Source organism: Crocodylus siamensis, chromosome 1 (genome assembly GCF_052110815.1).
Source record: "Crocodylus siamensis isolate JL-2025a chromosome 1, ASM5211081v1, whole genome shotgun sequence".
In the NCBI taxonomy this organism is placed as follows: domain Eukaryota; kingdom Metazoa; phylum Chordata; order Crocodylia; family Crocodylidae; genus Crocodylus; species Crocodylus siamensis.
In genome coordinates, this window is record NC_143395.1 from 26434860 (window position 1) to 26446054 (window position 11195).

Below are 11195 nucleotides of genomic sequence, written 5' to 3' on the forward strand. Positions count from 1 at the left end.
TTGATAAACCATGAGCTTGGTTTCAGATCTGATGTTATGATCTTTGAGCTAATTTTCGAGCCATTTTCTCAGATGTCTGAAGGCTGCACTTACACATTGCACATTGGAGGCGATGTTGGATTTCTTTGTCAATGTGAACCTTCAACAAAGATATACAATCAATTTTGGGATCTGGAATATCAGGACCCAGACAATCCTAATAGTGAATGCCCAAAGTGCCGCGCTGCACTCATAGCTTGAGAACTCAGGCAACACATTGACATTGCGGCACTGAGCAAGGTCCGATGAGCAGGTGATGGGCAGCTCAAAGAACATAGAGGTGGCTATCTTTTTCTGGAAGGGTAAACAGGAAGGAAAATGCTGGCTACGTAGAGTTGGTTTTGCCATTAAGAATGAATTCATAAACCAACTCAATGAGTTCCCTGTTGGAATTAATAAGTGCCTCATGAATTTCCATCTTAAACTGGCAGGGAGCCAATATGCCATCAGTGCATATGCCCCAACTCTTTACACTGCCAGTGAAACCAAGGGGGACTTCTACAGCAACCTTGACCAAGCCCTTCTAACAGTCTGGAGGGAGACAGACCTACTCTGCTTGCAAGCCTCAATGCCAGTGTCAAAAGGGACTAAAACCTCTGGAATGGAACCATCAGCAAGGAAGAAGTAGGAAAGATCAACTTCAATGGCAACTTCCACTTGATCAAATGTGCAGAACATTGACTCATCATCACCAGCACCCTGTTCCACCAGAAAAACAGGCACAAGACATCATGGCAACACCTGCAACCTAAGCACTGGCACCTGATTGACTACATCATTGTTTGTGCCTGGTATTGCAAAGATCTCTGCATCACCCAAGCTATGCTAAGAGCTGGTGATTGCTGGACTGATCACCAACTCATCCACTCAATTACGTCACTCAAATTGGCTCCCAAATGGCAGCTGCAGCAGAAACAATGCTGATGGAACATCAGATTTGAAGGACTCAAGGACTGAATCAAGTGAGATCTCTTCCATCACTGTCTCAACAAAAAACTGGTGAATTCCAATCAACAACAATGGGAGTATATCAGCAGTGCTTGTGGTGCCTTCAAGTCTACTGTAATCAGCATCTGCAAAGAGACACACCAGAAAACATTACAAGTGGTTTGATGAGAATTACTGGGAGATCCGAGAGTTAATTGACCATAAGCACAAGGCCTTTTGTGCTTGGCAGAAGGACATCAATTCCAAGCAAAAGAAATTGAATTACCAACAAATCAAGGCAGAGGTCCAAAGGAGACCCACAATATGAAGATCAGATTACCAACTAATCAAGGCAAAGGAGATTCAACATCTTGCTCAAAGGAGTATGTAGAGCCCATTTCACTTTTCCCAGATCTGTAGATTGGTATCCTGAAAATAGCAAGATATGGGACAAATCAGGACCTTAGCCAGGGCCACAACAAAGAAATAGAGTTATGACTGAGCTATAATAATATTAGGAAAACAGGTCCTCTGGAGGGGCTGGCATGGTCTGCTGGTACCCTGAGGAGCTGGACTGTAGATCCTACTTCACAGCCACTGCAATTTGTGGACTCCTGTTTCTGAATCATAGGATCTTGCTGATGAGGGTGAACGCTGAGGCAGGCAGTCACAGAGATCCAGCACTCCTCTTGAATCCCAGCCAGAGGATCAACCCGAATAACAGACAGAGACCCGCTGTGGACAAACAACTGCTTCTGTAAGTACTGTTTGAAATGTTAAACTACAACTGAGCAAAGGGAATTAAGCATCCAAGATCCAGGTATCCTCAGGGCAACACCATGCTGGTACACCATCTCCTCTTCTCCTGTGCCTCTCATAACCTGTCAGTCCATAGACACCTGGTGTTTAACATGGTTGCTTATCTTGCTGGGATCCTATGACCCCAGCTGACTTCCTGCCCTTTGGGCAGGGGGCTGGACTCGATGATCTCCCAAGGTCCCTTCCAGCCCTAATGTCTATGAAATCTCTGAAATCTATGGTGGCCTACCAAAGACTGTGCAAACTCCTGGTCCCTTTAAACATCCAAGCACACACCTGCTACTTAAACATTGTATGTCACAACTCAGTCCCTTCTATTGGGTGCTACCTCCCCACCCAGTCAACTACTCACAAGATGGGGCACCACATGGGTTAACAAGGAGACTGCTTGAAAGAAAAGTTTTCTCATCATGATGACACAGACAGAAAAGCAGCAACAGAAAAGAATCATGGTTCTGGCTTACAGTTTAATTAATGTCCTCTGCATCAAGCCAGCTTGAGTTATTCTGAGGTAAATTGCCCAAGTCATGCTATACCAGCATTTGCAAGAAGGAAGCATTTTTTAAGGGAAGCCATGAGGAATTTTCCCTCTCTGATTGCTGCTGTATTCTCTGTGTTAAAAGTGAAATTTAAGTCAAGGAAACAGCTCTCACTTGGTCAGGAGACTGCACAGTTACAGAACGCAGCTGCATACCGCGTACTTACAGAACACAGCTTTCTCAACACTGTTCATACAGCTTCTGGTTCCCTGTCAGTAGCTCTGGGACATAATTTTGGCAAACAGCAGCAGCACAGCCTATCTTCCTGGTTTGTCATAGCTTTTTTGAACAGAATTCTTCTTTGCTTGTTGGGGACACAAATCAGGGAAACATCCTCCAGCAGCCTGCAGACTGTTGACTCTGACTCTTACTTCTACCACCCACCTGTTGGCACTGGATTGATGACTCAGATGCCTTGTTCTAGGAAGACCCAAACCTTCAGACCAACCACAACCTCTCCATTCAAAAACAGGTGAATTGTATTGATGCACAGTGATAGCAGATAAGAATAATGCAAACAATTCTATATCTACCAGTCCCAGAACTGTCATCAGAGGGAAGGTACATCTGGCCAGTACATGAGCTTCACCCTGAGGTTCTTTCTTGAATGTCACATGTCAGTAGCCTGGAGGATGGAGGCTGAGACCCACCTCCTCCCAGTGGGGTGGGTGAGACAGGCTGGTGGTGTGCCCTCTGTCCATGGTGGCCTCAGATTCCCCTCTAGGGGACCCTTTGCTGCTCTGAAATCCCTTCTTTTGTATTCTTTTCCCCTCCCCGTCTCTGGCTATTGCTGTTTGGTCTCTCTGTGGTCATCTTACTGTCCATGTTCTGTCCTGTCAGTATAATCCTTTTTTTCAGAAACCCATTACATGCACATATCCCAATTGGGGCTTTACTGGCTCTCCTTCTAATTTGGTCTGTTCCCCAAAACCGGAAATCTCAAGGGCTCTGCAGTTGGGCACTGCAACCTGGTGCCAGTTTAACTCATGTTATGGAACAGTGTGGAACATGTCTTCCATTTCCCAGCCTGTGAGTGCATTTGCTGCTTGCCTGTCAGACACAGTGGGCCTTGAAGAAACTGTCATAAACAGGCTCTTTAGAAATCAATTAATCCTTCCTGTTGCCTTAGACCATTATTATAATGCATATCTACTTTACCTATAAGGCAGTTCCTAAAAGTAAATCTCTAAATACCATTTTCTAGCCATTACCACCCACCATCATACCCAGCAACCAGCAGATGTATAGGTTGGGAGTGAGGAGCCAAGCTGAGAAAATAGGGCCATAAATGGGGTCATGCTGAGGAAAAATTTGGGAAGCACTGCCTTAGGCTCACCCACAGGTGGGAAGAGCCTCTGAGAACAGCATTTCAAACCTGAGGAAAAAAATGCATTTATCATTGTTGGATAGAGTCTACTATTTGGACAGGAACTTCTTGGTTTTTTGCTCTGTTTTTACTACAGTGTTAAAATGATAAAGAGGAGAAAGGAAGAGGAAACCAGGGAAATGGCTAGCATGTCACAGACTCAGCTGCCGAGGGATGACAGAGAGGCCGACAGCCGTCCTGGAGTTCACTGTCTTTAAAGCTTCTAACAGCATAATGAATGCTTAATAAAATCTTTTACTGCTCACAGCATTCATCCCAGTGTATTCATTCTCATTTATTAAACAAACCACTGAAAATGCCTTTGCATTCCACACAAAGTATGTTATAAACCCTATGCAAAGCATGGTAAAGCATTTATATATATGCTTTATATACGAATCATGATAAAAAGCACTGGGCCATTACATATACACATGAAGAGGTACAATAAGCCTGATGAATGCATCATCCAACAGCACATACATCCTAAACAAGTGGTCTGGCAGTCAGCAAATGAGCACGATCCATCCTTGATTTGTATGCCTCTGAGTGGAGGGGGATGATGGCAACCTTCTCATGGTCTCCCCTATTATATCTTAATACACAAACAGATGCTATGAATCAGGAGTCTGAATGTTTCTTTAGACCTCCCAAACACTTGCAGCTACTGAATGGTGAGAAGGATGAAGATAGGTTGTTTACAGGTTGTTTCTAGCTTGTTCTGTCATTTGGTTGCTGTATTCCATACAAACAAATATTGCCCCTGAGTAGTTAGAGCATTACATATGTGCATGATCTTTCTGATTAGTCAGGTCTTACAGCAATTCTGTCCACCTCCTGCTCCCATCCCTGTACAGATCTCTCCCATTCTCTCACAAAACTTGGGTAAAAGACTACACACAATTATTGTAAGAGGCAGGTATACCTCATCAGCCTCCAGTCTCAGCTTCAGGAGCTGCTACCTAACTTCCAGTCTTTCCAGTGCACATCCCATGTTTTTCTGCAGCTGCTCAGGGTATAGTTAATCATTTCCTTTCTCCAATCCATGTGTCCTGTGAAAGCCTTCATAAGACATGGGGAACATAGTGGGGGGGGGGAGGGGCGGGGGCAGTAAGGTGGCCAGACTCCGCTTCCTGGCAGCCCCCACAGTGGTGGCTCCTTCCAGCTGCCACTGCTAGTGTATTTGTCACCACCAGAACTGGTCCCGCTACCCAGACACTCCAGTCCATCCGTGCTGCACCCACTGCTGGGGATGCTGGACAGAGTGGTTGGGCAGGCAAGTAGGGTCCCCATGGAGACCAGCCTGGCACCCGCATGGTTGGGGTGTGCTCAGCCAGGCAGATGAAATGGGGCTGTGGGTGGGCAGGGCACAATGTCTAGGAGCAGGATGGATGGGCAGGAGCCGGGGCCATGGTTGAAGCGGGCATCACAGGGCAGTGACAGCGCAGGCCCAGAGCATAGCCATGATCCACTCCCTGCATATCCCTGTCAGTGGAACTAGCTCCCATCACAGGGACATTCAGGGAGCGGATTGCAGCTCTGCCCCAGGCCCCAACCCTGGGCTGTCACCATCCTGTGACCCCAGCCCCAGCCCTAGCCCTAGCCCCCACCTGCCCATCCCATTCCCAGATGCTGCTCCTCACCTGCCTGCAACCCCTATCCTCCCAACTTAGTGTGCCTTGTCTGTGTGGGTCTCAGCCAACCTCCATGGAAACCCTGCCTGCCCGCTCCATCCGGCACCCCTGGTGGTGGATGTGGGGCAGACAGACCCAAGCTGGATACACTCAATTGCTCCCCCAGGTCAGCACCTTCCCACCCTGCCACCCACGCCGCGTCCCTTGCCAGCCTGCAACAGCTCACCAAAATTCCCAAAGTGGCCCTCCAGCCAAAATAATTGCCCACCCCTGGTGTAAGCCAGTTCAGGTTTACCTATATCAGTGATTCTCAGGCTGTTGTGGCACCCTAGGACACTCTGAGATCCTTTCAAAGGTGCCACAGGTTAGGTATGCATGATTCATTAGATAAAGCCAGAGATTTCAAACAGGAATCCATAATGTCAAAACCTTTCTGACCTGTTGTGGGCTTTTTGAGTTCTTTGCAACTAAGGAATTACTCTAGTATTTTTCCATAGTCAAAAAAAGAGTGGAAGCTAAGAACTGGCACTTTTCAGGCATGCCCTGAAACTAACAAGTTTGGGAACCACTGAACCAAAACAATAGAGCCATGCTGATTTCCACCAGCTGCTTCCTCTTTTTACCCACAAGACACATCCAGCATAGCAGTTCAGGAATCTCCAACACTTCATGTTTCTGAATGACAGTGACTATTGAGTGCTGAATCCAGTGTTGTCAATGTGTGTTAAGTGTGCTCTGGGCACCAACTGGATTGGGTATCTTTGGAGACTTGGGCACAAGGGTGCCTACCTTGTGGGTGCCAGATACCAGATGCCATTGGACAGAGTATAGACACCTAAATGTTCAGTTTAGCCAAGATGGTGGCAACGCGGAGTGTGTGTACTCGCTGAATTTTAGGTGCATAAGTAACTTTTTGCTAGAAAACTTAAGTGCTTATGTTTTCTCATGCACATAAGCATTAAGCTGGGTGGTGAGGTACGGATCACTCACTCGTATTTAGCCAGAAAATGCTAGCAGTTTATGGCTACCTTTTTCTTGAAGGGCTTTTCAAAACTATTAAGCTCCATACCGTTCTCTCTCATCATGGGTTACACTGTTAGTTGCTACTGTCAGCAGCATAGGGATGCAGTCAACCGCCCAGGACACAGAGGCAGCAGTGACTTCCAGGTGCTGCCACACAGTCATGATTGTGATTACACAACTGCCACTAGCAAGCAACCACTTCTTTCACCCTGCCCCCAATTCAGTGCTCAGGGCAGTTGCCCTACCCACCTTGCCCCACTGGATGATACTCTTGATAGAATCATAGAAACATAGAAGTAGGGTTGAAGGGACCTTGTAGATCTTCAAGTCCGACCCCCCGCCTGGGTGGGAGAAAAGACTGGACTCAAATGAGTCCAGCCAGGTAGTCATCAAGCCTCTTCTTAAAGATCCCTAGGAAGTTGGTTCCAGCTCCTAGCCGCCCTAGCTGTGAAGTAGTTCTTGCGGATGTCTAATCTAAATCTACTCTCTAATAACTTGTGTCCATCGTTCCTTGTCATGCCAGGGGGCGCTAGGGGAAACGGTGTCTCCCCTAAACCCTTCTGGTCCCCACTAGTGAGTTTATAGACAGTCACCAGGTCCCCCCTCAGCCTTCTCTTGCAAAGGCTGAACAGGTTTAGGTCCCGCAGTCTTTCAATGTAGGGTCTGCCCTGTAGTCCCTGCATCATGCGGGTGGCCCTCCTCTGGACCCTTTCAATGTTGTCCATATCTCTCCTGAAATGGGGCACACAGAACTGGATGCAGTACTCCAGCTGTGGCCTGACCAGCATCGCGTAGAGGGGGAGGATCACTTCCCTGGCCCTACTTGAGATGCACCTGTGGATGCACGACAAAGCCCTGCCAACCGTGACCTCGCATTGTTGGCCCATGTTCATCTTGGAGTCAATAATGACTCCAAGATCCCTTTCCGCCTGCGTGCTCTCAAGAAGGGAGTTTCCCATCTTATAAGTGTGCTGCTGGTTTCTACTGCCTAAGTGCAGCACCCTGCGCTTGTCAGTATTGAAACGCATCCTGTTTATGTTAGCCCACTCCTGTAACCTATCCAGGTCTTGTTGCAGTCTTTCCCTCACCCCAAATTTTGGTATCATCAGTGAATTTAAACAGGTTGCAATTCACCCCGTCATCCAAATCACTGATGAAGAAATTGAACAGCGCAGGCCCCAGGACTGAGCCCTGGGGGACTCGCTGCCCACTTCCCCCCAGGACGAATATGACCACCACCCTCTGAGTATGACCCTTGAGCCAATCTGCAAGTCATCTGACTGCGTAGGCATCAATGCCACAGTCGCCTAGTTTTTAATGAAGATGGGGTGGGAGACGGTGTCAAAGACCTTGCTGAAGTCTAGAAAGACTACATGCACGGCAACACCTGCATCCATTTCCTTTGTGACCTGATCATAAAAGGCAATCAGGTTGGTCTGACATGACCTGCCCCTAATGAAACCGTGCTGGTTGCCCTTGAGCATCATCCCTGATGATCCTCTTATCTGACATAGCTGCTCACTGGCAGAAATGCAATCAGTACAGCAGGGGTAGGCAATGTTTTTTGGCCACAGTGCCAGAAAATCCACAATGTCTACCTTGGAAGGTGCCGGAGTGCCAGCATGCCAGAAAAAGGGGTGGGCGGATGAGAACAGGATGGGCTTCAACACTGACAAGAGCAAGGTGATGCACCTGGGGAGGAAGAACCAGCACCATACCTACAGGCTGGGGAACTCCCTTCTCATCAGCGCAGAGGTAGAAAAGGATCTTGGAGTCATCATCGATGCCAAGATGAACATGGGCCGGCAGTGTGGGGCTGCAGTCAGGAAAGCCAACCATACCTTGTCGTGCATCCACAGATGCATCTCAGGCAGGGCCAAGGAGGTGATCCTCCCCCTCTATGCAACACTGGTCAGGCCGCAGTTGGAGTACTGCATCCAGTTCTGGGCCCCGCACTTCAAGAGGGATGTGGACAACATGGAGAGGGTCCAGAGGAGGGCCACTCGCATGATCAGGGGTCAGCAGGGCAGGCCCTACGAGGAGAAGCTACGGGACCTGAACCTGTTCAGCCTCCACAAGAGAAGGCTGAGGGGGGATCCAGTGGCCTGTTACAAACTAGTCAGGGGGGACCAGCAGGCATTGGGGGAGTCCCTGCTCCCCCAAGCACTACCAGGAGTGACTAGAAATAACAGTCACAAGCTGGCAGAGGGTAGATTCAGACTAGACATCAGGAGGTGCTACTTCACGGTCAGGACGGCTAGGATCTGGAACCAACTTCCAAGAGAAGTGGTGCTGGCTCCTATCCTGGGAGTCTTTAAGAGAAGGTTAGATGAACACCTTGCTGGGGTCGTTTGACCCCAGTACTCTTTCCTGCCATGGCAGGGGGTCAGACTTGATAATCTGCTCAGGTCCCTTCCAACCGTAGCAACTATGAAACTATAAAAAACCAAAATGAGGGCAGGGGTGGGGTGGGGCTGGGGGGTGGCAGGACACGCTGCATATTAGTATATTTAATAATCATAAATGTTGCCTTTGTTGTCGCATATTCCTTTTTTGTTGAGCATGTTGCAATGAGAGAGAAAAAAGAGACAAATAAGAGAAATAGGAGAGAGAGAGAAAGAAAAAGGAGAGCAGAGAGAGAACCAGACACACACATATGCACACAGAGAACCATGTGCACAAACATGGAGAACCAGAACAGACAAATGCACGCACGCATCCAGAACCAGATACACGTGAGCACTCAGACACTGTAAGAGAAAACTTGTTATGAGGGTTTGCGGAGGAGCCATGTGCATGAGAACGTGTCTGCAAGATGGCCAAGCTAGCAGATTCACAAAGCTGGTCACCACCAGTTTGAATCAGTTAGATCTTGTTTTGTAGTGACCTTGTGGCCACAAGTGGAAAAACCCAAGGCAAGTGGAAGTTTCCAAAGATACGCACACATATATGCCTATGTATGCCTATATTTGCGTATGTATGACCTGTTGGTATAGAAGGTGCTACCAAACTCAGTTTGGGGGAGCTCTTTGTCTTCTGGGCACTGAGTAACCCTTCTGCAGAGAAATAAATCATCTTGCCGACACTCCCTTGTTCTCTGCCTAATTGATCACGGCTAGGAACGAGCCCAGCAAAAGGGACGAGATCAGTGTTCTTCGGTGTATAAGCACACCTTTCAGTGTATGGGTGCTATGCACTAGCTGATCCAATTTCCCTTACAACACACAGAACCAGATGCACAGGCGCATAGAGCCAGGCTCCTGGGCCACTGGACAAAGCCAAACCCAACAATGCCCGGTCCTGCCAGAGCCTCTGTGCTTCCCCAGGGAGCCAGCCCCAGCCTGGAGCCTGCCCATCAGCCCAACCACCCACTCACCCTGCACAACTAACTCTGCAAAACGTGTGGTGCTCCTGGCAAGGGGCAGTGCCAGCCACTTCCTGATGCGGGGCTAGGCTGGGGCTGGTCTCGGAGCCAGCGGGAGTCAGGCGTGCTCAGCTGCAAGCCCTGCTGCAAGTAGCCTGGGCTTCATGGTTGGCAGCAGCTACCAGAGCCTGGGCCGGCTGCAGCCGGCAGGCTGCAAACAGCTGCTCCGGGCTCCGGCATCAGCTCCATATTAGTGGGCGCACGCATGCCTCAGAGCATATAGTGGGGATAGGGCCTGAGGCAGGACAGACCTCCCGCTGTCCACTCTGAGGTGGACGTGCAGTCACCACCAGCATAGAGCTGATGCTGGGGCTGTGGAGCCAGGCGCAGCTGTTTGCAGCCTGCCTGCTGCTTGCTGCAGCTGCCCAGAGCCCAGGCTGGCTACAAACAGCTGCTCCAGGCTCTGGAGCCCCACCATCAGCTCTGTGCCAGCAGCGGGGGAGAGGCCAGGGTTGTGCTGCCTCAGGCCCCTCCCCCACTGTCCGCTCTGAGGCATACCTGCACCTACCAGTATGGAGCTAATGCCAGAGCCCAGAGCAGATGTTTGCAGCCTTCTGGCTGCAACTGGCCCAGGCTCTGGGTAGCTGCTGCCAACCATGGAGCCTGCTCTGCTTGCAGCAGGGCTTGCAAACACCCAGCTGCCTGCCAGGAGCAGTCTGGGCTTTGTGGCTGACAGAAGCTGCCTAAAGCCCAGGCTGGCAGTGGTGTGCTGAGCAAAATGGCCTCACATGCTGTGCTCGGCACACGTACCAGGGGTTGCTGACCCCTACAGTAGAGGCTTCATTAAGTCCTCTAGGGACTCTGGTGTTGTTACTGTTTTTTTATATGGAAGATTCTCTGAGGCTGTGTTAAAAGGTGACCACATAGGGTGTGTCCAAATGTGCATGGACATTTGTTCCCCAGGTACAAGTAGCGGCAGCACACTTTGCACTGTCACTTCTTGTTCCCGGGGAATGCCTTTGCCACGCATGCTCTGGCACGTGGCAAGTTGCCCTGGGTGGCATAGAGGAGGCTTCTGGTCCCAGCAGCCTTACCTGGGGTCCTGGGAGCCTCCCCGAGCTGCAGCCATGGCAATCCTGCCGGGTGGAGTCTGGCTGGCAGCTGCAGCACAGCTCTGAGTGGCCTGGCTCTGCTTTTTAGCAGTGCATGCTGCCTGAGCATGCGCTGCTTCAGGGTTTTTTTCCAATTTTTAACCAGGGGTCACAAAAAAAGGGGGAAAAAAAAAAGGAGCAGTGGAGCAGTGCACATTCAGGCAGCATGCCCTGACAGTGCAGAGAACTCTGGACTGTGCGGTATGTGGCGCTGCAAACGTGTTTGCAGCGCCACATACCGCACATCCACGCTTGTCTGGACGTGCCTATAAACACTTAGTACAGAGAGATAATAACAAAGATTGTTAATAATGCTTTTATTCCTGATTAGGT

At 49.4% G+C, this 11195-nt stretch overlaps 1 long non-coding RNA gene across 1 annotated transcript; it reads right to left on the reverse strand.

Annotated features, from left to right (window-relative positions):
- Positions 1–621: 621 nt before the first annotated feature.
- LOC149872659 (uncharacterized) lies at positions 622–10969 on the reverse strand. Its single transcript, XR_016439784.1, has 3 exons — positions 10806–10969; positions 1253–1395; positions 622–1112 (listed from the first exon to the last, which is right to left on the reverse strand). It is a non-coding gene; the product is annotated as an uncharacterized LOC149872659 (long non-coding RNA).
- Between the last annotated feature and the right edge of the window lie 226 nt (positions 10970–11195).